This window comes from Falco peregrinus, chromosome W (assembly GCF_023634155.1).
Source record: "Falco peregrinus isolate bFalPer1 chromosome W, bFalPer1.pri, whole genome shotgun sequence".
NCBI classification, from domain to species: domain Eukaryota; kingdom Metazoa; phylum Chordata; class Aves; order Falconiformes; family Falconidae; genus Falco; species Falco peregrinus.
The window spans coordinates 26,532,399-26,557,339 of NC_073743.1; the positions used below are offsets into that span (position 1 = coordinate 26,532,399).

The window sequence follows — 24,941 nt, forward strand, 5'->3', positions numbered from 1 at the left end:
CCTTTTATTCAGTTCCTTCACTCTTGCCTTGCACTCTTTGAGCCGTGCCTCAGCCCCGGCTTCTTTGGCTTCATCTCCCCCAGCTCCTTGCCTCCGGCTGTTTTGGCCTTGCTAGCATGCCCTAAGGTCCTCAGACCTTGTCTCACCACCAGCACACCCTAAGCTCCTTGGGCCTCAGCTCGCTTTGTCCCAGCTCCTTGTCTCTGGCACCTTGGCTGTTGCCTTACCCTCCTCTCCTTGGGCTTCTCCTTAGCCCTCCCCTAGCCACCAGCTCATAGGCCCTTGCCTTGCTCTTGCCTTTCCCCGGGTTCCTTTGCTTTCATTTCACTCCTCCCCTGGATCCTTGCCTTTTTTTCACCTTACCCTGTCCCTGGCTCCTTGGCCCTTACCCCACATCCTTTGGGCCTCACCCCTGGTGCCTTGCTCCCAGCTCCTTGGGCCTCATCTCACCCTGCTCACAGGTCCTTGGCTCTTGCCTCTACCTCACGTCATCATCCTTTCCTTGAGCCTTGCCTCTCCTTGGCATCACCTTCCTTTCCTGGGCCTTGCCTCACTCCTTTCTTAGGCCTCTCCTCACCCTCTCCTCTGCCTCACTCATTCTCCTTTCCTGAGCTTCACCTTCCTCTGCCTCATCTCATCTTCCTCTCATTTGGTTTTTCCTCCTTTCTTAGTACTTTCCCTCATTTTCCTCTTCTCATCCTCCTGTTCCCCTCCTCATCCTCCTTTCCTGGGTTTTGCCTTACCTTCCTCTTTCCTGCATCACCCTTCTTTCCTGGGCCTCACCTCACCCTCCTCTTCCCCACCTTGGCCTCCTTTTCTGGGTTTCCCCTTTGTCTCACCCTCTTTTCATGTACCTTACCCTCCTCCTTTCCTGGACCTCACTCCTGCTTTCCTGGGACTCTTTTCCTGGGTATGCCCCTTCTCTGCCTCCCCTTATATATTTTGGGCATTCCCCTTGTGGTGGGTTGACCCTGGCTGGACACCAGGTGCCCACCAAGCCACTCTATCACTCCTCTCCTCAGCTGGACAGGGGAAAGAAAATATAACTAAAGGCTTGTGGGTCAAGATAAGGACAGGGAGAGATCATTCACCAATTACTGTCACAGGCAAAACAGACTCAACTTGGGTAAATTAATTTATTCTCAATAAAATCAGAGTAGGATAATTAGAAATAAAATCATATCTTAAAAAAACTTTCTCCCATCACTCCCTTCTTAACTTTACTCCTGATTTTCTCTACTTCCTCCCCCTGAGTGGTGCAGGGGGATGGGGAATGGGGCAATGGGGGCTGCAGTCAGTTCATCACATTGTCTCTGCCGCTCGTTTCTTCTCAGGGGGAGGACTCCTCACACTTTTCCCCTGCTCCAGCATGGGGTCCCTCCACAGGAGACAGTCCTCCATGAACTTCTTCAACGTGAATCCTTCTCATGGGCTGTGGTTCTTCATGAACTGCTCCAGTGTGGGTCCCTTCCATGGGGTGCAGTCCTTCAGGAACAGACTGCTCCAATGTGGGTCCCCCGCAGGGTCACAAGGCCTGCCAGAAAACCTGCTCCAGTGTGGGCTCCTCTCTTCATGGGGCCACAGGTCCTGCCAGGAGCCTGCTCCAGTGCAGGCTTCCCATGGGATCACAGTCTCCTTTGGGCATCCACCTGCTCCGATGTGAGGTCCTCCAAGGGCTTCAGGGTATCTGCCCCACCATTCATCTCCCTGGGCTGCAGGCGGGGCAGCCTGCCTCACAGTGGTCTCGCTGTCATTGGTTCTATCAGACATAAGGGGAGCTCCTAGCAGCTTCTCACAGAAGCCCCCCCTCCCCCCCAAAAAACAACCAAAACCAACACCACAACACAACCACCTTGCTACCTAAGCTCAATACATCTATGTTGGACTGAGACAGGTATTCACTCACCCCATGCTGGTCTGGCTAACTCAGGGAGACATTCACACTCTTTTAATGAACTCAGGGAGAAACATTTACACTACCAGTTGATCCACCCAACTGTGGATAGCTGTTTATCTAAAAATAGGCCACCCTCTGGTCCCCTTTGTGTTGATATAAAGCCAGCTTTCATTGCAACAGCTGTGGTCAGTCACACCCTACATTATTGCCTGAGCTTCATGGGCTCATCACCCTTGCCCATCTCTTTCAAGCCTTCTTCAATTGTAGGGGTTTTTTGGTCAGTCACAGACTGGACTTCAGCAAAGCATTCAACACTGTTTCCGAGCAATCAATCACTGGAACAAACTCCCCAGGGATGTGGTAAAGTCCCCATCATTCTATAGAGGTTTTCAAAATGCAGTTGGACAGAGCGCTAGATAATCTCATCTAGGCTGCCTTTTCCACGAAAGGTTGGACCAGATGTTCTTTCAAGGTCCCTTCCCACCTGAGCTGTTCTATGATTCTTTCTGTGGGTGTCTGTCCCTCTCTCTGGGTGTCTCTGTGGAGCGCATTGCTCTCTGTTGGTGCGTTTGTGGGTGTGTCTGTGGATTCCTCTCTCTATGGGTGTCATGCTCTGTGTGTGTGTGTCTCCAGGTATGTGTTTGTCTCCAGGTGTCGTGCTCTGGAGATCATGGTCTGGTGCTGTGTGTCTCTGGTGGTGCCTCTCTATCTGGCTGTTCATGGGTAGTTGTTGGTGTCTCTCTGGCTGTGTGTGTGTGCATACCTCTCTCTGGCAATGCCTCTCTGGCTGTGTGTCTGTCTTTGGTGGTGTTTCTCTCCAGCTCTGTATGTGTGTGTGTGTCTCTCTCAGTTTGTCTCTGGCTGTGCGTTTTTATGTCTCTGTGTGTGTGTCACTGTCTTTGTGGGTGTCTATCTGGCTCTGTGTGTGTGTGGGTGTCTCTCAGTGTTTCTGTATGTGTGCATGTGTGTCTGGGTATGGCTGTCAGTATCTCTGTTGCTGTTGGTTTCTCTGCATGGGTGTTTCTCTGGAGGATGTTTTTCTGGTGGTGTCTCTGTGTGTTTGTGGGTGGATGCCTCTGTGTGTGTGTGTCTCTCTCTGTCTGGGTCTCTCTCTCTCCCTCTGTGTCTGTGTGGTCAGGTGTCATTGAGGGTGTGTCCCCTCGTGTGTTTATCTGTTTTCCTGCCTCTGTCAGCCTCCATCTCTGCCTCTGCCTGTGTGTCTATGTGTTTCTCTGTCTCTGGCTAGCCATCTATCTGTCTGGCTTGCTGCATCTTGTCTCCCCCCACAACTTTGGAAGAAGCTTCCTAATGTCTTTTACAGTGGTAACTTGAGTTGTAACTTACTAGCTTGTATAATGAACAAGTGCTGTCTGCATACATCTTAGATTTTTCTAAAATTTATAAAACCAGATTTAACATTAAAAAATGAATAGTATAAATAAATGAAGCAATGAACAGAACCTGGAAAGAGAATGTAACATCTGAGTAGATTATAAGGACTAAATTGCAAGGAGTCAATACAAATGTTGTATAGTATGGGCCTTGAAATATCACTTTTAAACTGGATGGAAAGAAAAGCGAGGGAACAGATTTCTAAACATTCTGTCCATAAGAAGTCCTTCTTGATCAAGCCATTTTCACAGGAAACACAATTTTCATGCTGCATCTACTAAGATTTTTCTGTGTTTGTTTATTATGTTCTTAAACCAGCTCTTTTCTGAAACATTTGCCAGTAGAGCATTTATACTCTTAATTTCTCTTCCAGAAATATATAAAATTGAGCCTGGCATTTACAGCTGTAACACTTTCTGTAGAGTGTAAATCTACCTTAATCCTGGACATAGAAAGAATAGTTTAATCTTGTGTAACCGAGTATGAAAGATACTGAGATAATACAATGGGAAAGGTTAATGAAGTGTTAGTAGTATGAAAACATTCATGGTATTTTTAACTAATGAGTATGTCTGAGTTGTATGAATAAATGCCTGTCCTACCATAACATTTTTTTGGTGAAATTAAAATATACTTCAGGAAATCCTGTACTTCATTACTTAACCTACTGACTATAACAGCTACTTCATCACTCTCCTCTTATGCATCCACAGATCTTTCATTTTTTTTTATCCAAGGAATGCTTTGAATTGACCAGTGAAACATAATGTAACCTAGAAATTCAATTTCCTATGTGAGAGGCCCAGCAGTCTTTGACTGTCTGATCTATAAAAAAATGCCAAATTTTGTCATTAGTTCAGCCCTAGGAATATGAATATAATTTCCTCAGCCACTTGTATATTGTTTCTGGGAGCATGCCCTACTTAATAAGATTGCTTGGAACAGCTGGATTTTACAATTTGAAGTGGCAGTAACTTAAAAACTAAACAATTCTGCATTCTTATTCTCCCTTTCCTCCAGTCCCCATTCTGCTATTCTAGAAGTTGCTAGGATGAAAGAGGTATATATTCAGTGCAAATGATGCAGAACGTCATTCTGACACTTATTATAGAATCAGAATGGTTTGGGTTGGAAGGGACCTTAAAGATCATCTAGTTCCACCCCCCCCCAGCACCATGGGCAGGGACACCTTCCACTAAACCAGGTTCCTCAAAGCCCCATCCAACCTGGCCTTGAACACTTCCAATGATGGGGCATCCACAACTCTCTGGGCAACCTGTGCCAGTGTTTCACCACGCTCATAGTGAAGAATTTCTTCTTAATATCTAATCTAAATCTCCCCTCTTTCAGTTTAAAGCCATTCCCCCTTGTTCTATCACTACATGCCCTTGTAAAAAGCCCCTCTCCACCTTTCCCATAAGCCCCCTTTAGGTACTGGAAGGACGCAATAAGGTCTCCCTGGAGCCTTCTCTTCTCCAAGCTGAACAACCCCAACTGTCTCAGCCTGTCTTCATAGAAGAGGTGCTCCAGCCCTCTGATCATCTTTGTGGCCCTCCTCTGGACTCACTCAACAGGTCCATGTACTTCTTATGTTGAGAGTTCCAGAGCTGAATGCAGTACTCCAGGTGGGGTCTCATGAGAGCAGAGCAGAGGGGAAGTATCACATCCCTTGACCTGCTGGCCATGTTTCTTTTGATGCAGCCCAGGATGCGGTTGTCTTTCTGGGCTACAAGCACACATTACTGGGTCATGTTGAGCTTCTCATCCACCAACACCCCCAAGTCTTTATCCTCAGGGCTGCTCTCAATCCATTCTCCAACCCAGCCTGTGCTTGTGCTTGGGATTGCCCCAGACCACATTCAGAACCTTGTACTTGGCCTTGTTGAACTTTATGAGGTTTGAGGTTTGCATGGGCCCACCTCTCAAGCCTGTCAAGGTCCCTCTGGATGTCATCCCTTCCCTCCGGTGTGTCAACCACACCACACAGGTTGCTGTCATCAGCAAACTTGCTGAGGGTGCACTCAAACCCACTGTCCATGTCGCTGACAAAGATGTTGAACAGTACTGATCCCAGTACACACCCCTGAGGAATGCCACTCGTCACTGGTCTCCTCATGGACATTGAGCCATCGACTACAACTCTTCGAGTGCAACCATACAGCCAATATCCACTGAGTGGTCCATCTGTCAAATCCATGTCTCTCCACTGGAGAGACAAGGATGTTGTGTGGGACAGTGTTAAATGCTTTTCACAAGTCCAGGTAGATGACGTCAGTTGCTTTTCCCTCATCCACCTTCACTGTAACCTTGTCATAGAAGGCCACCAAATTTTTCAGGCATGATTTACCCTTAGTGAAGCCATGTTGGCTGTCACCAATTACCTCCTTATTTTTCATAGAATCATAGAATCATTTAGGTTGGAAAAGACCTTTAAGATCATCAAGTCCAACCATTAACCCAGGACTGCCCAGTCCACCAGTAAACCATGCCTCTAACCACCACGTACACATTTTCTGAATGCTTCCAGGGATGGTGATTCCACCACCTCCCTGGACACCCGGTTCCAATGCTTGACCATCCCTTTGGTGAAGAAATTTTTCCTGTGTGCCTTAGCGAAGTTTCCAGGAGGATCTGCTCCATGATCTTGCTGGGCACAGAGGTAAGACTGACTGGCCTGTAGTTCCCTGAGTCTTCCTTATTTCCGTATTAAAAAATGGGGGTTATGTTTCCCCTTTTCCAGTCAGTGGGAACTTCACTGGACTGCCACGAAGTCTCAAATATGATGGATAGTGGCTTATATTCCACTTAAAGGCCAGGCATCATGCTGGGATTGGTCCACTGACTGAAATCATCAGATTTTCAAGTTGTTAGCAAATTAGTTAATACTGGCTGTCTTCAAACAGCCTAGTGTCACGGTCCACTCAGTGGACTCATGATGGTTCGTTAACTATGATCTCGAAGCGCAAAAATCAAGGCGACCACGCCAAGGGGTTATGCTTCAGTTAAACAGCACAATTTTATTGTTTGCCCGTAAAGCGGCTTGTGATAGGTAGAAAGACAGAAAGTAAAGGAAAGGTAAAGTAAAAAGAAAAGGAAAGAGGATTATAGCTACCACCACGGGTCCAAGGCATCCCTATGGTCCCAGGTCGAGGCAGCGTCCCGCCGGTCCTTCTGATCGTCATGATCCTTGGTGGGGAAGATCTCCAAAGTTCAGTTACTAAGAAGCCATCTTTTTATGACAAGCAACACACGTTGCTCCTCCTCTGGTCCATGGATTGTTGCTAGCCTCCGCCTTCTTGAGCCAGGTTATCATGCGTGTCCAAAGAGGAGTGCCCGAGGCGTGGTTTGCCTCAGAGGCGGGTAGCTTCAGACCAGGAGGTGTGTTTTTGTATTATAATGATATTATAATGAAGAAAGTTCACCTGAAGTTTATGTTTTCTGGTTCGTTGTTATGACCACGATCGTGATCCATCTTCTGGACAGCTGTTATGCGGCCTTATTGTAGTTGTTCCTTTCAGTCCCAGGTGGCAAGGAACAGCATAGTACTCCTCGTACCGTGCAGTTCTCCTTCCCAGGGTGCAGTTGTTCCTTTCAGTCCCAGGTTGCAGGGAGCGGCATAGTACTCCTCGTACCATGCAGTTCTCTTTCCCAGGGTCTTTGTGTCTTGGTGTCCATGAGGACCACATTCCATCTCCAGGTCTCTGTTGGCAATGTTGAGACAATATTGTTCTCTTTAGACTGACTCTTACACCTAGGTGTTGGGATTTTTTTTTCATAAAGAAAATTAATCTGAGTATTGAACCGTAACTGTTCTCTAAATACAAAGTTCTGTATCTTAATTCACTTGACACATGCAAAACTGGATGCAGCTACGGCAAGGGAGCAGAGCAGTATAATGGTAGAATAAGGTCTTCAGACAGAAGCTGCTTTCGTTTTTTTGGTGTTTTTGTCTTATCAACATTGTTCCATTACACTAAGCCTACTGAGCATTTGTCACTTTGTTAGTCATCTAGTCTACCAAAAGTTGCATATTATATTTCACTCACCGGAGTTACAAAGACATCCTAGGACATGACCTTGGGGGCATAGGAAGCAAACTTATCCTATCCTTGTGATTTTGAATGGCAAACAAATTTAGTTTCTAGTGATAGAAATGTTGAGAAGCAGATACACAGACAAGACAAACTTTCCCAAGATGTTCCCTGACTTCAGTGTTTTTGTCACTTGGGTTTCCTGAGACCATGTTATTCAGTGCTAAGTTAGTCAAAATATGTAACAGCTTCCAATGCATTTTTCTTCCATTAACTTCTTTTCCAATCTTTTTATGAGTCTATGGACACTAATGCCATAGATTCATGTGACTGGAGAATTACATGGTTGGGCTATGTATTGTGTGAAAAGTTGCCTTCTCTTGTTCTGAAACTAGGATATGCTTATCTCACCTGATTTGCCCCTTTGTTCCTGTACTGGAAGAGGCATTAAAATGAATGCATGATATTCAAAAAGCTTTTAACTGGAGGGTACACAGTATTATATTTTTCTGTTTGTGTAGTTAATGTTGACATCTATCTGTATAGTATACTTTGTCATGTGCTTTTAAAAAAAATTATGCCTTGCTTTCAGGTGATGAGCATGGTATCAGGATTTGCACCACTGATTTCTGCAGGTATTTTTTCAGCCACCCTTTCTTCTGCATTAGCATCTCTTGTGAGTGCACCTAAGATTTTTCCAAGTAAGTATGGAAGCAAAATCATAATCTTTTAAAGAATAATTAAGTTATGAATCAGAATTTTGGAAGACAACTCTGGTATATAGCTTGCTACTGTTCTTAAATATAGTTAGAATATAGTTCATCCCAAATCTTGCGTTTTCAGTTAGTTTGTTAGAGGTAAGCTGTGGCATAACTAATGTTGCAGGAGTCTACAAACTCCTTTAGATGGCTTTTGTTAGAACAGAGACCAAGGATCGAATTAGCTGAAATGATGGTTACTTTTGTCCTATTGGCCATATGCCCTGGGACATTTCTACATAGTAGTCCATCTCTGCTGCTGTCCTTGTTTCTACTCTGAAGAGCAAGGAAAACATAGACTCTAGATATTCTCATAATTGTTTTCTCTCAGCACTAAGAAATGTTTAAATTTTGTGTCAATGGAACACATGCAAAGATTAGATATCCGATTAGTTCCTTTCTAGAAGTAAACATAGAAGAAAACAGCATTAAGTAAAACTTGTAGCTGTTGAATCTTAAGCCTCAGATAACACGTTATGAAAATAACTCAATATAACTGTACCAGTATAAGTCACTTTACATTGATTTTGATGGTGTTCCTGAAAGTATTTTGGTTTACCTTCTTTTTAACCCTTTAATTTAATTTTAACGACTTCTCTTTCATTCAGTAAAACTTTAGTATCCTCTAACAATCTTTTTCCCCGAAAGTTCAGTAAGGAGTCAAACATGGAAAGGGTTTTGTTGCAGAATATAAATGCAAGTGTTGAAGCAGAGAATTAATTTTACATTGCACAAACTTTCCAATTTCTCAGGAAACACTGTTTTGTCTCTAAAGATTCTTTGTTATTGTAAGATGCCAGTAAAGTACAATAGTCAACCACTTGCAAAAAAGCAAAGCTTGTCCTTATAGGTAGAAATTACTGAAGAATGTAAGAAATGCAAAATGCAAAGACAATTACAAATAGAACACGTTGGCTATAAACCTTCTTCTTTTTGGAAGATAATGTATGTAGTGAAAGACCACATTAGTAAGCATTAATAAGGATACATTTTTGAACAAAATGCATATTAACTTTTGAATCTTTTTTTTTTTCTTAGGCTTTGTGCAAGGACAGCATTTATCCAGGATTTCTGATGTTTGCTAAAGGATATGGGAAGAACAATGAACCACTGAGAGGATATCTTCTAACATTCTTAATTGCTCTTGGATTCATATTGATTGGTTAATTTTAAATTATAATAAATCCAATATCCTTTTGTCCTTATGAAGCATACTATTCCATCTCATGAGTTGATAACAACGTCCTTGAGGTTTAATGCTCAGTTTGATTTTAAGCCCACATTCTAAATCTGTTTAGTTCTAGGACTCTCTTCTCCTGTCTTCTAGATATAGCTCTATCTAGAATTAGAATAAATCTGAACTGTAGCAATACTGCATTTAATCATAGCAATTTGTAGACTAACACGGCACATTCTGCAATTTGATCACTGTTCTTTGTGATGGTGGGAGTACAAAACCAAATACTTTGTACCATACTGCTTCAAGGAAAGGAGAGCATCGAGCTCTTTCATCTCTCACTGAAGAGGGAGTACTCATCACTGTTGCCATAGGGTAGTGGTCTATAACAGTACACTAACATTAGTACTGTTGATTCAACTCTTCATTTAAAATAAAAATGGATAGTGTTAGTCAAATTGCTCACACTAACTTTGTCTGCTGTTACCATTTGCCATACTTGATTGTCTCTTAATCTTATTAGTCTCTTGTTCTGTGCTGTTTGAGAAATGAGGTTTCAGCTAGAGACATACTGCATATATATTAATGCTCTGTCCACTGCTTCTGAGGTTCTTCAGAACTCAGTACATTGCTGCACCTTTTGATCAAGCCACACAAGGAAAGAAATCTCCTGAATGAATTATTTTGAGAAAGCATGTAGCACTTCAAAACAGTTGATAGCATGGAAAACCATGTAGTTTTTTTGGGTGAAAGTTTAATTTGCAATTTCTAGATGCAGAAATACATCTTATAAGGTAGTAAGTTAAATGTCTCGTTTAGTTTAGTTATTAAACATCTATTTTACTTTCATGGTGCATCTGAATTACAAGCTTAATATGTTTCTGTTAGCTTGGGTTTTCTGAAATTTTGAGGACTAAGTGATCCATGCCTAGTAAAGCTTGAGAGCTACTGATTTTGGCCATCATTGCTAAGAGAACACAAGATAATTCAGTATTTATTCAGAAACTCTCAAATGGATCTCTGATGACATCTGCCACTGTTGTATCTCCTTTCTGTATTTACGTTTCTTTAAGGACTATCACTTGAAGAATGCTTTCTTGCTAATTCAGTATCTGGAGTTCAAGACCCACCCTTTTCTCTTCTTTGGATTTATCTCAATATATTTAGCCTTCCAGTGCAGAAGAAACTGGAATTGCAAGGTAGTATTGCCATATTTTTATAGCCTTTGTTTGGTGTGGGAGACTAGTTAGAATAAAGGAAGAAGTCAAATGACAATACTTGTAGAACCAATGGAACTTATGCTCAGTCCTCTATTGGTTCATGATGAAATAATGTCACTAAAAGGTTCTCATCTACTGAACTGGTAAATAACATTATTTTTTTCATAGCATTTGCATAACTCAATGTCTACATAACAGGTGTATATGTCTAATACAGTTGTTAACCTTGTGTGTTTTGGGGGTGGTGGTGTCTTGGGGCTGTGTATTTACCTGATCTTGGATAAACTTGTGACAAATAAGGGCGTAAAATGGTGGCAGATCAGTACTTCGACATATTTGCATTCTGCTAGGATACATCTGTCCTTTTTCTTTTAGTGTAAAAATACCTAGTCATGTGTAAATGCTAAAAACACACACCTAGAACCAGTTAGTATGTGATAAAGACACTTGATAATTCCTGTTATACTACCTTCAAAAAAAAAAATCAACTGTGTAATGCAAGTTATTGCCAAAGGTTCTAGTAGCCTGTTTTAATAGATATATGTGGGCATTTCTCGAGCTAGCTCGACAGCATCAGTGAGTGAAAACTGACCTTGGGAGAGAGACATAGTTATGCTTGTTGGAAGGAAGCCATGGGAGCAAGAAGAGAAACTTTAAGATACGGAGTTGTCTGCAGAGCTTGTGGCCTTGTAGATAAAGGGAGTTGCTAAGTTGCTGTGTCTGCAATAGAAAAAAGAGCTAGAATGGAAAATTACTGAGCATAGTTACAGGCTGATATGTCAGCCCGCTGTAAAGGTATAAAAGGCTAGCTTGATTTTAATAAAGTGTCTTCTTCAAGGTATCTTTGAGTCTTCGATCCGCTCTCGGAGTCCGTGCATCAATACACCACGAATGGTGCCCAACGCGAGGCCCGAAATTGACTAGCTGTTGATCTGGTGGTGTAGCAAAGCCGAACTACAGGACTACATGCTGAAAGGAAGAGTATCCAGTGCGCTCAATTACCTATCGCAGGATGAAGGTAAGTGGCTGAGTATGGGGACTGCTTTAACAAAGGAGCAGAGAACCGTTTTACAAGTTTTTACTAACATTCCTAAGAAGTATGGGAAGAAAATAGATGAGCAAGAATTAAAACGCATTCTTCTATGGGCATCAAAAGCTGACCCATCTGTTAATACCACTAACATTTATACTCCAGAGATTTGGGATAAAATAGGCATCCATCTATGGGACTGCTACAAAAAATTATAAGGTAGCAGCTACTTTGTTGAGCCCTTGGTGAATTATTTTTGAAACTTTAAAAGCTCATGCTGGCTCACAATCAAAGGAAGCGGAAACAGCTTCTTCAGCTCCTTCACTGCCACACTCTTTAGCAGACGCTGCCGTAAGACCAAAAACTAAACCTGCTGCTACTGCTCTTGCGGCTCTGCCACCTGATACTCTCGATGATGACATGGATAATCCTTTTGACCCAGAGCTTACTGATCCAGAAAAAGAGCCTGAATTATATCCTCCAGACCCTCATGATAAATGGGTGGCTGTAAAAGGGGAAGCAAAGCAAGCAGGGGATACAGATGTGCTGCGTGCTTTCCCTGTGGTGTATGTGCCAGATCAAGATCCGCAATGGGAAGCTCTCTCGTATGCTTTTATTAAAGATATCAGGAGAACAGTGACAGACCATGGGCTTGGGGCTCCTTATACTACTCATTTAATAGAGTCTCTCTGTGATACTCATGTGTTTACCCCTAATGATTTTAAAACGTTGTTTCACTTGATAATGACGGACATGCAATACACTATGTGGGAGTCAGAAACGAGGCAGCTTGCAGGCATCCAAGCTACTGAAAACTCAGTGTTGGGGGCACGTGATCCATTGCGAGCGGTTAATGTAGATGTATTACTAGGGCAAGCTGATCATAGCACCAATGCTGCGCAAGCTAGGATTTGCCAGGCAGGTTTGCAGCAAGTAAAACAATAGGCGTTCCGTGCTTTGAAAACTGTCCCTGAAGCAGGTAAACAGAGGCAGCTTTTTGTCAGAATTAAACAAGCAAATGAACCATTTATGAAATTTTTGGACAGACTTAATGAGGCTTTGGAAAAGCATATTGATAATGAGAAAGCACGTGAATATATTTTTAAACAACTTGCTATTGAAAATGCCAACCCTGACTGACAGAAAGTATTATGATCTTTAAAGAATCCTAGCATTGATGATATGTTGAATGCTTGTATGAATATTGGGTCTAGACAGCATGATTTGTCTCTGATTGTGGAAGCATTTGCAATGCTATCAGTTAAGTCACAGCAATGCTTTTCGTGTAGTCAGTACGGCCATCTACAAAAGAAGTGTCTGAAAGCAAAAGTAAATAATAAAGGGGGTCCATCTGGAATCTGTCCGTGCTGTCGTAAAGGGCATCATTATGCCAATCAATGTCAATCAAAATTTGACTGGGATGGCCAGTCTTTGACCTTACTGGGAAACCCCAAGTGGAGCACCACGAGGGGTTGCGCTATGATAACAAATTACCCCTCTGAATGGCCCCCCCGGAGCTGCAGCAGTCTGTGCACCGGTACAAGTGGCAGCACCAGTATACGGATGAGATCTTAATTGCTGCAGAATCAAAACAGACAGCCCAAGAAGTGAAACGGCAAGTAGTCCAAGCAGTCTCGACAGCGGGACTCAAAATTGCAGAAGAAAAAATACAAGAAACACCACCTTGGTGATATTTAGGATGGAAAATATCAGAACAAAACATCCAACCTCAATGTATCACCTTGCAAACAGAAATAAGGACTCTGAACGATTTACAGAAACTGTTTAGGAACCATAAATTGGGCTCGTCCTCTCTTAGGGATATCTACTGAAGAACTCCACCCCCTCTTTAAACTATTGGAAGGAGATCCAGACTTGATGTCTCCTTGAACACTTATCCTTTCTGCAAAAACTGCTCTTGATAAAGTGGTGGTAAAATTAGCAGGTCAAGTCACTCATAGGCAAAAAATGGACCACCCTACCTATTAGCCTTTTCATTTTTTATTCAACTTTTCAACCCTATGGTCTCTTATCACAGTGGGTTCCGCAAGACATATATCCTTTGATTATTCTGGAATGGATATTTTTACCACATAATTTTGGAAAAAAAGTTACCACAGCTATTGAAATGATAGCTATGGTAATTCAGAAAGGAAGAGAGCGTTTATTAACTTTAGATGGTGTTGAACCTAATATTATCTATTTGCCTCTTGATACAAAACAGCTAACTTTTTTAACTCACCATTCTTTTGTTTTTCAGTGTGCTCTAGCGAATTTTACAGGACATATAAGTATTCATTTCCCAGGACACAAAATTATACAATCCCTGCACTCTCTTTCTCTTTTACCTACTTCACAACTAGCTATCACACCAATAGCTGATGCCCCTACAGTATTCACTGATGGGTCTGGCAAGACAGGCCAAGCAGTGATAGTTTGGAGAGATGATGAAGGAAACTGGAAAAGCAACATACATATTGTCACAGGATCGCCTCAGGTAGTAGAACTCTCTGCAGTAGTCTGTGTTTTCAAATTATGGACCACCCCAACAAACATTATCACAGATTCTGCCTGCGTGGCAGGCCTTGTTTCTAGGCTAGAATGCTCCTTTTTGAAGGAAGTCTCACACAAAGCCTTATTTGCTCTTCTCTGGGAGCTCAAGTGGCTCCTGGATCGACAGGCACATCCATATTTTATACAACATGTATGCTCACATACCTCCCTACCCGGCCCCATAAGTGAGGGAAACACACAAGCAGATAGGCTTGCAGGTACCATGCAGGTCTTACCTGACAGTTTTGCACAGGGTCATTTACCTCATGAATTATATCATCAAAATGCAAAAGTACTGCAACGCACATTTCAACTGACTCAAGACTAAGCGAGGCAAATTATACAATGGCGTCCTGATTGTCAACAAGTTTTGCCTGCACCGTTGATCAGAACTAATCCTCAAGGTCTTTCATTACTTGAAATTTGACAGATGGATGTTACTCATGTACCAGAGTTTGGCAAGTACAAATATGTCCATGTCTCTAACGACACTTTTTCATCTTGTATTTATGCATCGGTACACTCAGGTGAAAAAGCAAAAGATGCTTGCAGACATTTTATTATGGCCTTTGCCACCCTGGGAGTTCCAATAGCTATAAAAACAGATAATGGCCCAGGCTATATAGCGCATAAGACACAGACATTTTTTCAACAATGGGGAATTCAGCGTATTACAGGCATTCCACATTCTCCCACAGGCCAAGCCATTATCGAACGCACACATAGCGCTCTTAAAACTATGTTGCAAAACCAAAAAAGGGGGAGTCTAGGGTTAATCCCACAAGAGCATATAGCTAAAGCCTGTTATGTTTTGAATTTTTTAAATCATTGGACGGAGGATGGACCTCCTATACAAGGTCATTTTGGCTTACATAATGCTTCAAATTCTAATGAGAAAGCCCAAGTTATAGTAAAAAATTTACAAACAAATCAATGGGAAGGTCCTTTTCTGTTATTAACTTGGGGTAGAGGGTATGCTTGTGTTTCCACAGGTTCTGGCCCAAGATGGGTACCAGCTTGATGGATCAAGCCATCGTTATCTCAGTCATTGCCATCATCTGTGCCATGATGTCAGCTGCATCAATATGGATCCCGCCTCAACCCAAAACCAACATCTGGGTAACCTTGTCCAATCGCACAGGACAGGACACACTATGCCTGTCAACTGCTTCTCCAGAAAATCCTTTTACAACCTGTCTGGCTGGCCAACCTGTTGATGATTGGCCCGTCCCCTCAGATAAACAGATCATAATTCAGGGATTTGGTGATGTGTTTAACAATTGGGATGGTTGGGTTCCATATTTAGCATATGGTGGGATTGAACCACAGGAACTGGATTTATTAGGATCTGTAAAAATGGATTATTGTGTATACTTCAACTAAACAGGCAAATATGATATAAAAACGATTCAATGGTTAAATGCTACCATACCTGCATATAGAAATGCTAGTGCTTGGTGTAATTATACTTCTCCTAACATATCAAAGTCTAGCAATCGTCCACTTAAACTGCCTGCAGGATTATTTCTAATTTGTGAAGACCATGTAGCATTGGAAGGTTAACTTTGTGAACACTCAATACATCCATGATTATAACTCATAAGTTATGCCACCACAAATGCACTATACATGCCTTTAAAACTGATTGTAAAGATAATATGGAATCTTGGAGCCCTAGTGAAATTATAGCAGCATCTATATTTGCTCCAGGAGTAGGAACAGCGCAAGCGCTAACCACCTTGAATAAGCTTGGCTGCTGGCTTGCAAAACAAACTAATGCAACTTCATTAGCCCTGAGTGGACTACTGCTAGACGTTGATTCAATAAGACATGCTATGCTGAAGAATAGAGCTGCAATACATTTTTCTATTATTAGTGCAAGGTCATGGTTGTCAGGATTTTGATGGACTTTGTTGTATGAATCTGTCTGATCATTCTGAATCTATTCACAAAAGTATTGAAGACCTGCAAGGAGGAGTACAGAAACTACAACAAAGTGATGGTTTTAACATTTTCTGAAATCTTTTTGGTAGATTAGGTTTAACTGCATGGATAAAGAGCTTATTACAAATAGGTGTAGGGTGCTTATTCATTTTTATATGTATTCTGATCTGTATTCCATGTGTGTTAAAATGTGTGCAAACTCTAACAGAGCATTGAAACAAGCCTTTTTTATATATATATAAAGAAGGGGGAGATGTGGGTATTTCTCGAGCTAGCTTGATGGCATCAGTGAGCAAAAACCAACCTTGGGAGAGAGACATAGTTATGCTTGTTGGAAGGAAGCCATGGGAGCAAGAAGAGAAACTTTAAGATACGGAGTTGTCTGCAGAGCTTGTGGCCTTGTAGATAAAGGGAGTTGCTAAGTTGCTGTGTCTGCAATAGAAAAAAGAGCTAGAATGGAAAATTACTGAGCATAGTTACAGGCTGATACGTCAGCCCGCTGTAAAGGTATAAAAGGCTAGCTTGATTTTAATAAAGTGTCTTCTTCGAGGTGTCTTTAAGGTGTCTTTGAGTCTTCGATCTGCTCTTGGAGTCCGTGCATCAATACGCCACAGATACACTGGTACAAGCATCTTCAAACGCTCCTTGAGACACTCTTTTAGATATGGAAATGTTTCTAATTTTCTCCTCTATTTAAAAAATATGCAAATTAATTTCAAATGTGTTGGAAAATTAAAAGTGTAAATGTGTCAAAGTCCTTATTTTGTACAGTACTTAAACTGATGTGCATTATTATGAAATGTGATGTAGAACACTGAGGAAGGAAGATGAACGAACAGCTCTTACCTTCCCTTGGAACAGTGATTAAATTTTCTTCCTTTCTTCCCTCCCCTATCCTATTGTGACTAGGTTGGCATCTTGCTTTCAAATACTACAATATGTGGATTTCTCTTGTTGGAGCTATTCTGTTTTGCATTGTAATGTTTGTCATTAATTGATGGGTAGCACTTCTAACATACGTCATAGTCCTTGGACTCTATGTCACTTAGAAGAAACCAGGTATGTATAGGGTTTTCTTCTGGTTTTGGTGTGGGGAAGAAGGGGATAGAGGAAGGAAAAGGTCATGTTATTTAGAGAAAAATGAGAGAATTCTATTTGGATGACTAGTTCAAACTTCTGTTTCAGACTTTCCAGTTGTAATGAAATGCAATTATGCCTGTATATTCATTGCTGTTTTCTTCCTCCTCCTCTGAGTATATCAAGATCCACCCAATTCAAATGTTTGCCCTTAGACATAAGCATTTGAATGAAAGTTAGAGAGAAAGGTGCGTATAAGAAGAGCTTGGGTTGCAATGCTGAAGGCACCAGAAAAGCATGTTTTGACAGGAAATGAAAGGGGATGCTCCTGTACTCTTCTGAATTGGAAATGTATTTGTGTAGCATTTGTGGGTTTTTTCAATAAACTATCCCTGTAGCTATGAACAATTTATATACTTTCTTCCTTCCCTTTAAGAACACTATATGATTATAAGTGCAACATGGAGCAGGATTGAGCCAAAGTGTTCCTGAAGTTAAAAACAAGGAAAAGGCAAAATCCTATGTTGTGAAGGTTATAAAGTACTTAAATAATATATCAATCGTAACTAGCAAAATTGGAACATATATGGGAACAACTAGAGAGGATACTAAGAGCTTTCATTTCCTCATAAAAATAATATTCTAAAAGGAACTGCATAATCTAGTCTGTCCTCTTTATTCCATCAAAAGTTATTCATTGAAAGGATTTGACTTAATTTAGACAATGCCTTGCAAGGTTACTTTACCTTTGCTGTCATTCAGAATAACTAAACATCTTATTTTTTTCCAAAATGTTAATTTTTTTAACTCTGAAGTTGACAGTCTTTGAAATGTTGGAAGCAACTCAGTTCTCTTTTTCCTCTCGTTTTCCTCTCCTTTTCTTATCTTTTTCCTCCTTTTTCTTCTTTAATATAAAATATCAAACTGTAACATCTATTGGACATCTTCTACAGAAATTTAATCTTTAAATAGAATTGCCTATTTAGTTGTAGGGTCTTTTAGCCATTTGGTGTTCAACATTCATTTTGTGATCATGTAGTCTTATGTTGAACTGCTTTAAATAAAATATTGAAACTTCAAATCATCCCACAGATGTGAAATGGGGATCCTCAACACAAGCTTTGATTTATTTGAATGCACTACAGCATTCTATTCGTCTCTCAGGAGTGGAAGATCATGTGAAAAACTTCAGGTAACAGTTTATGAATGTATTAAGGACATAAGAAATTACTTCTGCTATGTAGCCAGTAGGGTATGGCTGTTTCCTATCATGGCTTCCATTAAATTGCCTGTTCACCTCCTATGGTTTGTAATAACGGGTTGTAATAACTTTTAATAGCACTATCTTAGCTTCTGGGCATATCTACATTAGTATTTTATTTCTGATCAGGAGTGCACTTGAGAAGCAAGTCTGTTTACTGCACTTCAGTTTGTATCATGAACTGGTGGTCTTGGGGCACGTAAATTGCATTCCTTTTTGATGAAACTAAATTGAAAGATTTGCTCCAAACTGCTAATGGGCATTCAGTCAATGTGATCAGGCTAAAACTGATCTAACCAAAAATCCCTGAAATATGTATAATACGTATGTTGTGTCCTCAACACTAGCTGATTCACGTTAGGGATATTCTTCTGCTGCAGTGCAGCAATGATAAACAGGCTACACTAGCAGTCTTCACACAACTGAAGGAGTGAACTGATTTTTTTCATTAGCCAACATGGCTGCCCAAGAAGTGTCCTATTGAAGTAGGTAATTGCCTATCCTATAGTATGTATGCTGCTTTTATGGAATGAGCTATTCCAGAGGAAAGGTGCTTCAAAAAAATTTAACAGAAGGTATTGATTACTTAAACTTTCCTCTAAATAGATAGAATCATAGATTGAACAGGACTTCACCAGGTGATCTTGTCCAACCATCCACTCAATTGGCTTAGTGCAGAGACATCTGCAAAGATAGAACCAACTTTGTTAGATCAGGATGCTCAGGACCACACCCAGTCAAGTTTTGAGTATTTTCAAGGATGGAGATTTTGCAGCTGCTCTAGGTAATCTTTCCCAGTGTTAGACCACCCTCATATTTTTTTTTTTCCTTAATGTTGGAATGTCCTACGTTATATCTTCAGTTACCCCTTATCTTTTTTTTCCTGTGCACCTCCAGAAAGAGTCTGGCTCCATCGTATCTATAGCCTCCTATTAGATAACTAAAGACAATACTGAGATGCCTTCATTTGCCTTCTTAAGACTGAATTAACTTAGTTGTCACCCTTCCCTTGTACATCATGTGCTCTAGCCTCCAAATCTTGGTTGATCCTTTGTTGTTGACTCCTCTCTTTTCAAATTGGGTGGTTACCTACTACATGCTGTGTTGCAGCACCAACAAACAAGTAGGCTACAACAAAGCTTTACCATTGGTCAAATTCTACCATCTGTGCTGTATCTCCTTCCTCCAGAGGCCAGACCACACTCCTCCTCCTCCATCCAACCTCCTCTCCCACAATCCTCAGGGCTATTTAACCACTTAGCAGGAATGAGCTACAGCTGCACATCATCCATGTCAATCAACCCACTGCCTGCGAGGCAAGGCCACAGCTGCATGTTATCAATGCTAATCAACCCACTGCCTTCATTCCTCTACAATTCTGCCCAAGCCTGGCATAGGGTTTATACTATTGACACTTAGTCGAGCAACTCATCCCTTGCATCTACAAGTCTAAGAAATGTCTTATTCTGTCATAGTTATGCTCAGTGTGCTAGCAAATGAATCTAGCTACTAAAATCTTCTGTTGTTTACAGAAGGGAATTTGCCTACTTAGAGCATAATTTAAGGAGTGAGTTTTAGGAGAGATTCTTGATACAGGTGCTATTTGCTGTCGAGGTTAAGTCCAGAATCCAGAACCTGGCAGCGATGGAGTATTTTTCAAAGAAAAGATTGATAATATTGCCTGTCATTTGGGGAAAATACACCAGTTCTGCCACCTAGCCTCTCTTGGAGGTGACTAAAATTAAACAAAACAAAAAATAGGACAGGTACTCACAATGTCTGTGTTGCATAGATACAGATATTTGAAGTAAGATGTCAGCCAATTATGATAGGTATCAGCACAACCCCAATGTATATTATAGTAAAACTGTAAATTACCAATATATTAATATGGATATTAATGAACTTTCCACTTCTGAAGAGCTGGATGTTGTAAGCATAAACTGCAAAACTTGGAGTCGAATTATGAAATTACTGTTCTTTCTGAAGTTCTAAGACTATGTGACATTAAAATCTCTCATTATTTACAAATATCCTACTATTACATCCAGTCATATTAATGGGGGAAAAAAAAAAAAAAAAGAGTCTGACTTAAGAAAAAAAAGAATCTCTGCTCTGATGCTTGGAATACCTCCTCCCTCTGCTTCTTCACTGACCTTGGTATCTACAGAATTGTTTCTCTCACACTTTTTCTCACTCTTCTTTCTCACAGCTGCTGTGCGGTGTTTTTTACCCTTTCTTAACTGTTATCACAGAGGCACTACCAGCTTCACTCATTGGCTCATCTTTGGGCTGCAGTGTGTCTGTTTTGGAGCTGACTGCAACTGTCTCTGTCTAACATGGGGGTAGCCCCTTTCCCTTCTCAGAGCCACCCCTTCTGCCCCACCTGGTACTGAAACCTTGCCACATAAACCCAATACAATAGCTTTTTGAGTTATAAACTTCTCTAATAATTTTCCAGAGGAGGTATAGATCTCCACATGAGCCAGTTAAAAGTACTCTGGCTTTAGGAGTACTTTTTTGTTACTCTTTTTTAGACTGACACTGATTTCTAACCCATGGCAAAAAATGTTTTGAATTGTAGAGGTACATCCTAAAACTAACTGGTTCTAGTATGGAAAATGAACTGCAGCTGTTGTAGGGACTGAGACAGATGGACAAATTACTTTTAGTGATTCTTATGGTTTAAAAAAATTTTTTCTGAAATGAATGAGACTGTATACTTCAACTTCTAAAATTTATTATAAAGATCAATTAATAATGAAATAATGGATGAATAATGAATGAATAATGAATAACTTATTTCACTTACAGTAGTTTGGTTGTTCCTTCTGAATGATAGCAATAAAAGCATATGGCTCCAGTTCTGTTGGACAGAGAATCTAAGCCAGAACATGTAAAAGGATGTGACTTAAAAGATGGGGGAAGAAATTTATCCCTCTTAGTCTTGTCTAAATTCTGTTTCTGATCTTTTAAAATGTTTAAATATTCAGACTTAGTGGGATTATTAAGTTTGGAACCAATTAATCATACATATGCTGACAATTGTCAGATTGATCTTGTCCTAATTTAACATAATCTTCTAAAAGCAGATGATGGTATTACCTCTCCTATGAGGATTACAGTCTCGTGGCCTCTCTTTTTTACAAAGTAAGATAACAAAGCTCCAGAGGAAATTACTTCTAACCATTTTTCCCCCCTATCCACAGTTATTAGACCTCAGTGCTTAATTATGACAGGTGCTTCAAACTCACATCCAGCTTTGCTTCACCTTGTCTGTGCTTTCACCAAAAATGTGGGCTTGATGATCTGTGGCCATGTACATATGGTAAGTGTATTCTTTCTTTTTACTTAAAAATTACCTTGACTTTTTTACAAAACTGTCATTTTCTTCAAGTGAAAGACGTTAGTTTCCTGAGAAGTGCAAAAACTGTGATTTACTGGTGGGATCCACTCATGCAGGGGTCACCACCTTTGCAGTTAGGTGTGCTACACCTTTAAGGAAGCTAATATGGCAGTTAACATAAACATCAGGATGTTGTGCTTTGCATCACTTTTTATCCACTTCTAAATGAAAGTCCTGCAGTAGAAGTTGTGTTTTAGGATATGCGTATGTATGGTATGGGAGGAAACAGCAAAATTAGTATCTTCGATCATTTGATATTTAAATGCTTTGGAAGACTTGTAGGAGTAAAGTGAATACTGGAATACAATCTGGGCCTTTTTCTGTCCTTGTGTCATTCAGTCTTGTGCTCTCTCATACATTGGACAGAGCAGTCAGTCAAAATGACAGCAGTATACAGCTAACTGTCTAAGTTAGTGCTGTCTTCTCTGAAAGAAAACATTTTTCTTTCTGCAATAGATGGAATTGCATTTCTATCTCATACAAGTTACCACAAAGACTGGGATTTATCATAAGCAAATACATGGACACTTGATTAGTTTTGTATGAATGAGGAAACTTGGACTCTCAAAAATCGCAGCAGAAACTTGTAAATTGTGGCTTTAATCTTTAGTTGAAACACAGAGTCAAATCTTAAGGTAGCTTTCTCCAAAGCTGTAAGACTCACTGCAATACACGGAGACACAGAACGGTTGAAACTGGAACATGAAACAGACTAGAAGCAGAAATATTTTGGACTGGTCTTAATCAAGCTGCAGATCTCAAACTTTCATCTGGATATTTTCCCACATCATAGAATCATAGAATGGTTTGGGTTGGAAGGGACCTTAAAGATCATCTAGTTCCAACCCCCCTACCATGGGCAGGGACACCTTCCACTAGACCAGGTTGCTCAAAGCCCCATCCAACCTGTCCTTGAACACTTCCAATGATGGGGCATCCACAGCTTCTCTGGGCAACTTGTTCCAGTGCTTCACCACCCTCATTGTAAAGAACGTCTTCCTAATATCTAATCTAAATCTATCCTCTTTTAGCTTAAAGCCATTCCCCCTTGTCCTATTACTTACATACCCTTGTAAAAAGTCCCTCACCAGCTTTCTTGTAGGCCCATTGGTAAAACAATGTAAAAATAAATAGTCATATAAAGTGGTAATGCAATTTAAAATCTTGGAAATTTGAGGGGATGTCATGGTTGAACCCCAGCCAGCAACTAAGTACCATGCAGCTGCTCACTCACTCCCCAACCCCCACCCTGGTGGGATGGGGAGGAGAATCAGAAATAGGTAAAACCCATGGGTTGATATAAGAACAGCTTAATAACTGAAATAAAGTAAAATAATAACAACAACAATTGTAATGAAGGAGAGAGAGAGAGAGAGAAATAAAATCCAAGGGAAAAAAGCAAGTGATGCACAATACAATTGCTCACCACCTGCTGACTGATGCCCAGCCAGTCCCTGAGCAGCAATCGTCCCTCCCGGCCAACTCCCCCCAGTTTATATACTGAGCATGATGTTCTATGGTATGGAATTTCCCTTTGGCTAGTTTAGGTCAGCTGTCCTGGCTCTGCTCCCTCCCAGCTTCTTGTGCACCTCCTCACTGGCAGAGCACGGGACACTAAAAAGTCCTTGATTTAGAGTAAGCACTACTTAGCAACAACTACAACATCAGTGTTATCAACATTATTCTCATACTAAATCCAAAACACAGCACTGTACCAGCTACTAAGATGAAAATTAACTCTATCCCAGCCAAAACCAGGACAGGGATTTTGATAGCTGTGTGGAAGCTAGAAGTCCAGGGAAGAAGTGTAGGTAACTAAGTCAAATTACTGGGTTTGTAGGAAACATAAGAGACTAAGCCAGTTCTAAATCTCCCTTGATGGTAAATAGAACACAGTGGTAGTCTTAATGTCTCAGGCAGTTGTTGCTTTTTGCTCCTCTAACCTGCTTCCACAGTCTGATCTTGGATTAGCAATGCAGACTTCATGTTGTGCTTCTATATGTTGTACTGAATCTCACAATAAATAGTTTTCATAGAGCTGCAGTAGAGGCACTACTGTGACAAAGGCTTTCTGAAATAGCAGTAGGAGGGAGCAGTAGTAGGATTATGTATAAATGTAGGCAAATGCAGTTTCAGTACAGCTTGAAACAAATACTCCCATAAAACCTAATATTAAGTCATCTTATATCCATGTATGTTTTGTTACAGAGCCCTTTTCTTCTAGACTTATGTTATGCTTTGGAGGACAAATTTATGCCACAAGCTAGTGAAGTGGTTGTGCTCTGCAGGAACAAGAATGTTTAAGGTTGAGGAACCCTTATCCTAAAAATGAGAATGTGGTCCACTCTTTATTGTTGTTGTTAATGAGTGATATTTCATTGGGTTGGGTTCTTTTTGACAGTGGAAAACATGTTTTGAGGTCCTTCAAGTTTTATTTGGATTCTAGCAGTGAAATAAAACATTCTGCTTTATTATGACTGATGCTTATATTTCTTGTTCCCTCTCCCCCTTCATTTCCTTCTTTTGAAAGGGTTCTAAGAGGCAAGCAGCGAAGGAACGGTTAAGTAATCTGACCAAGTACCAACAAAGGCTTATTAAAAACAAAACAAAGTCCTTCTATGCACCAGTGCATGCAGAGGACTTGAGGGAAGGAGGACAGTATTTAATGCAGGTACACCTGTGTTGTGGTTTAACCCTGGCCGGCAAACAAGCACCATGCAGCCGCTTGCTCACTCCCCATCACCCAGAGGGATGGGGAATCAGAAAGGAATGTAAAACTCAAGGGTTGAGATAAGAACAATTTAATAGGCAAAACAAAAGCCACGTACGCAAGCAAAGCAAAACAAGGAATTAATTCACTACTTTCCATCAGCAGACAGGTATTTGGCCATCTCCAGGAAAGCAGGGCTACATCATGCCTAAAGGTTACTTCGGAAAACAAATGCCATAATGCTGGATGCTCCCCCCCCCCCCCCCCCCCCTTCTTCCCCCAGTTTATATACTCAGCATGATGTCATATGGTACAGAATACCTCTTTGGCTAGTTTGGGTCAGCTGTCCTGGCTATGTCCCCTCCCAATTTCCCATGCCTCCCCAGCCCTATGGCTGGCAGGGCCCAAGAAACTGAAAAGACCTTGACTTAGTAAAATATTACCCAGCAACAACTGAAACCGTGAGTATGCTATCAACATTGTTC

The 24,941-nt window shown here is 41.0% G+C and overlaps 1 pseudogene; it reads left to right on the forward strand.

Annotated features, from left to right (window-relative positions):
* LOC129783072 (solute carrier family 12 member 2-like) overlaps window positions 1-24,941 on the forward strand; it is a 67,165-nt pseudogene that overhangs the window by 12,933 nt on the left and 29,291 nt on the right.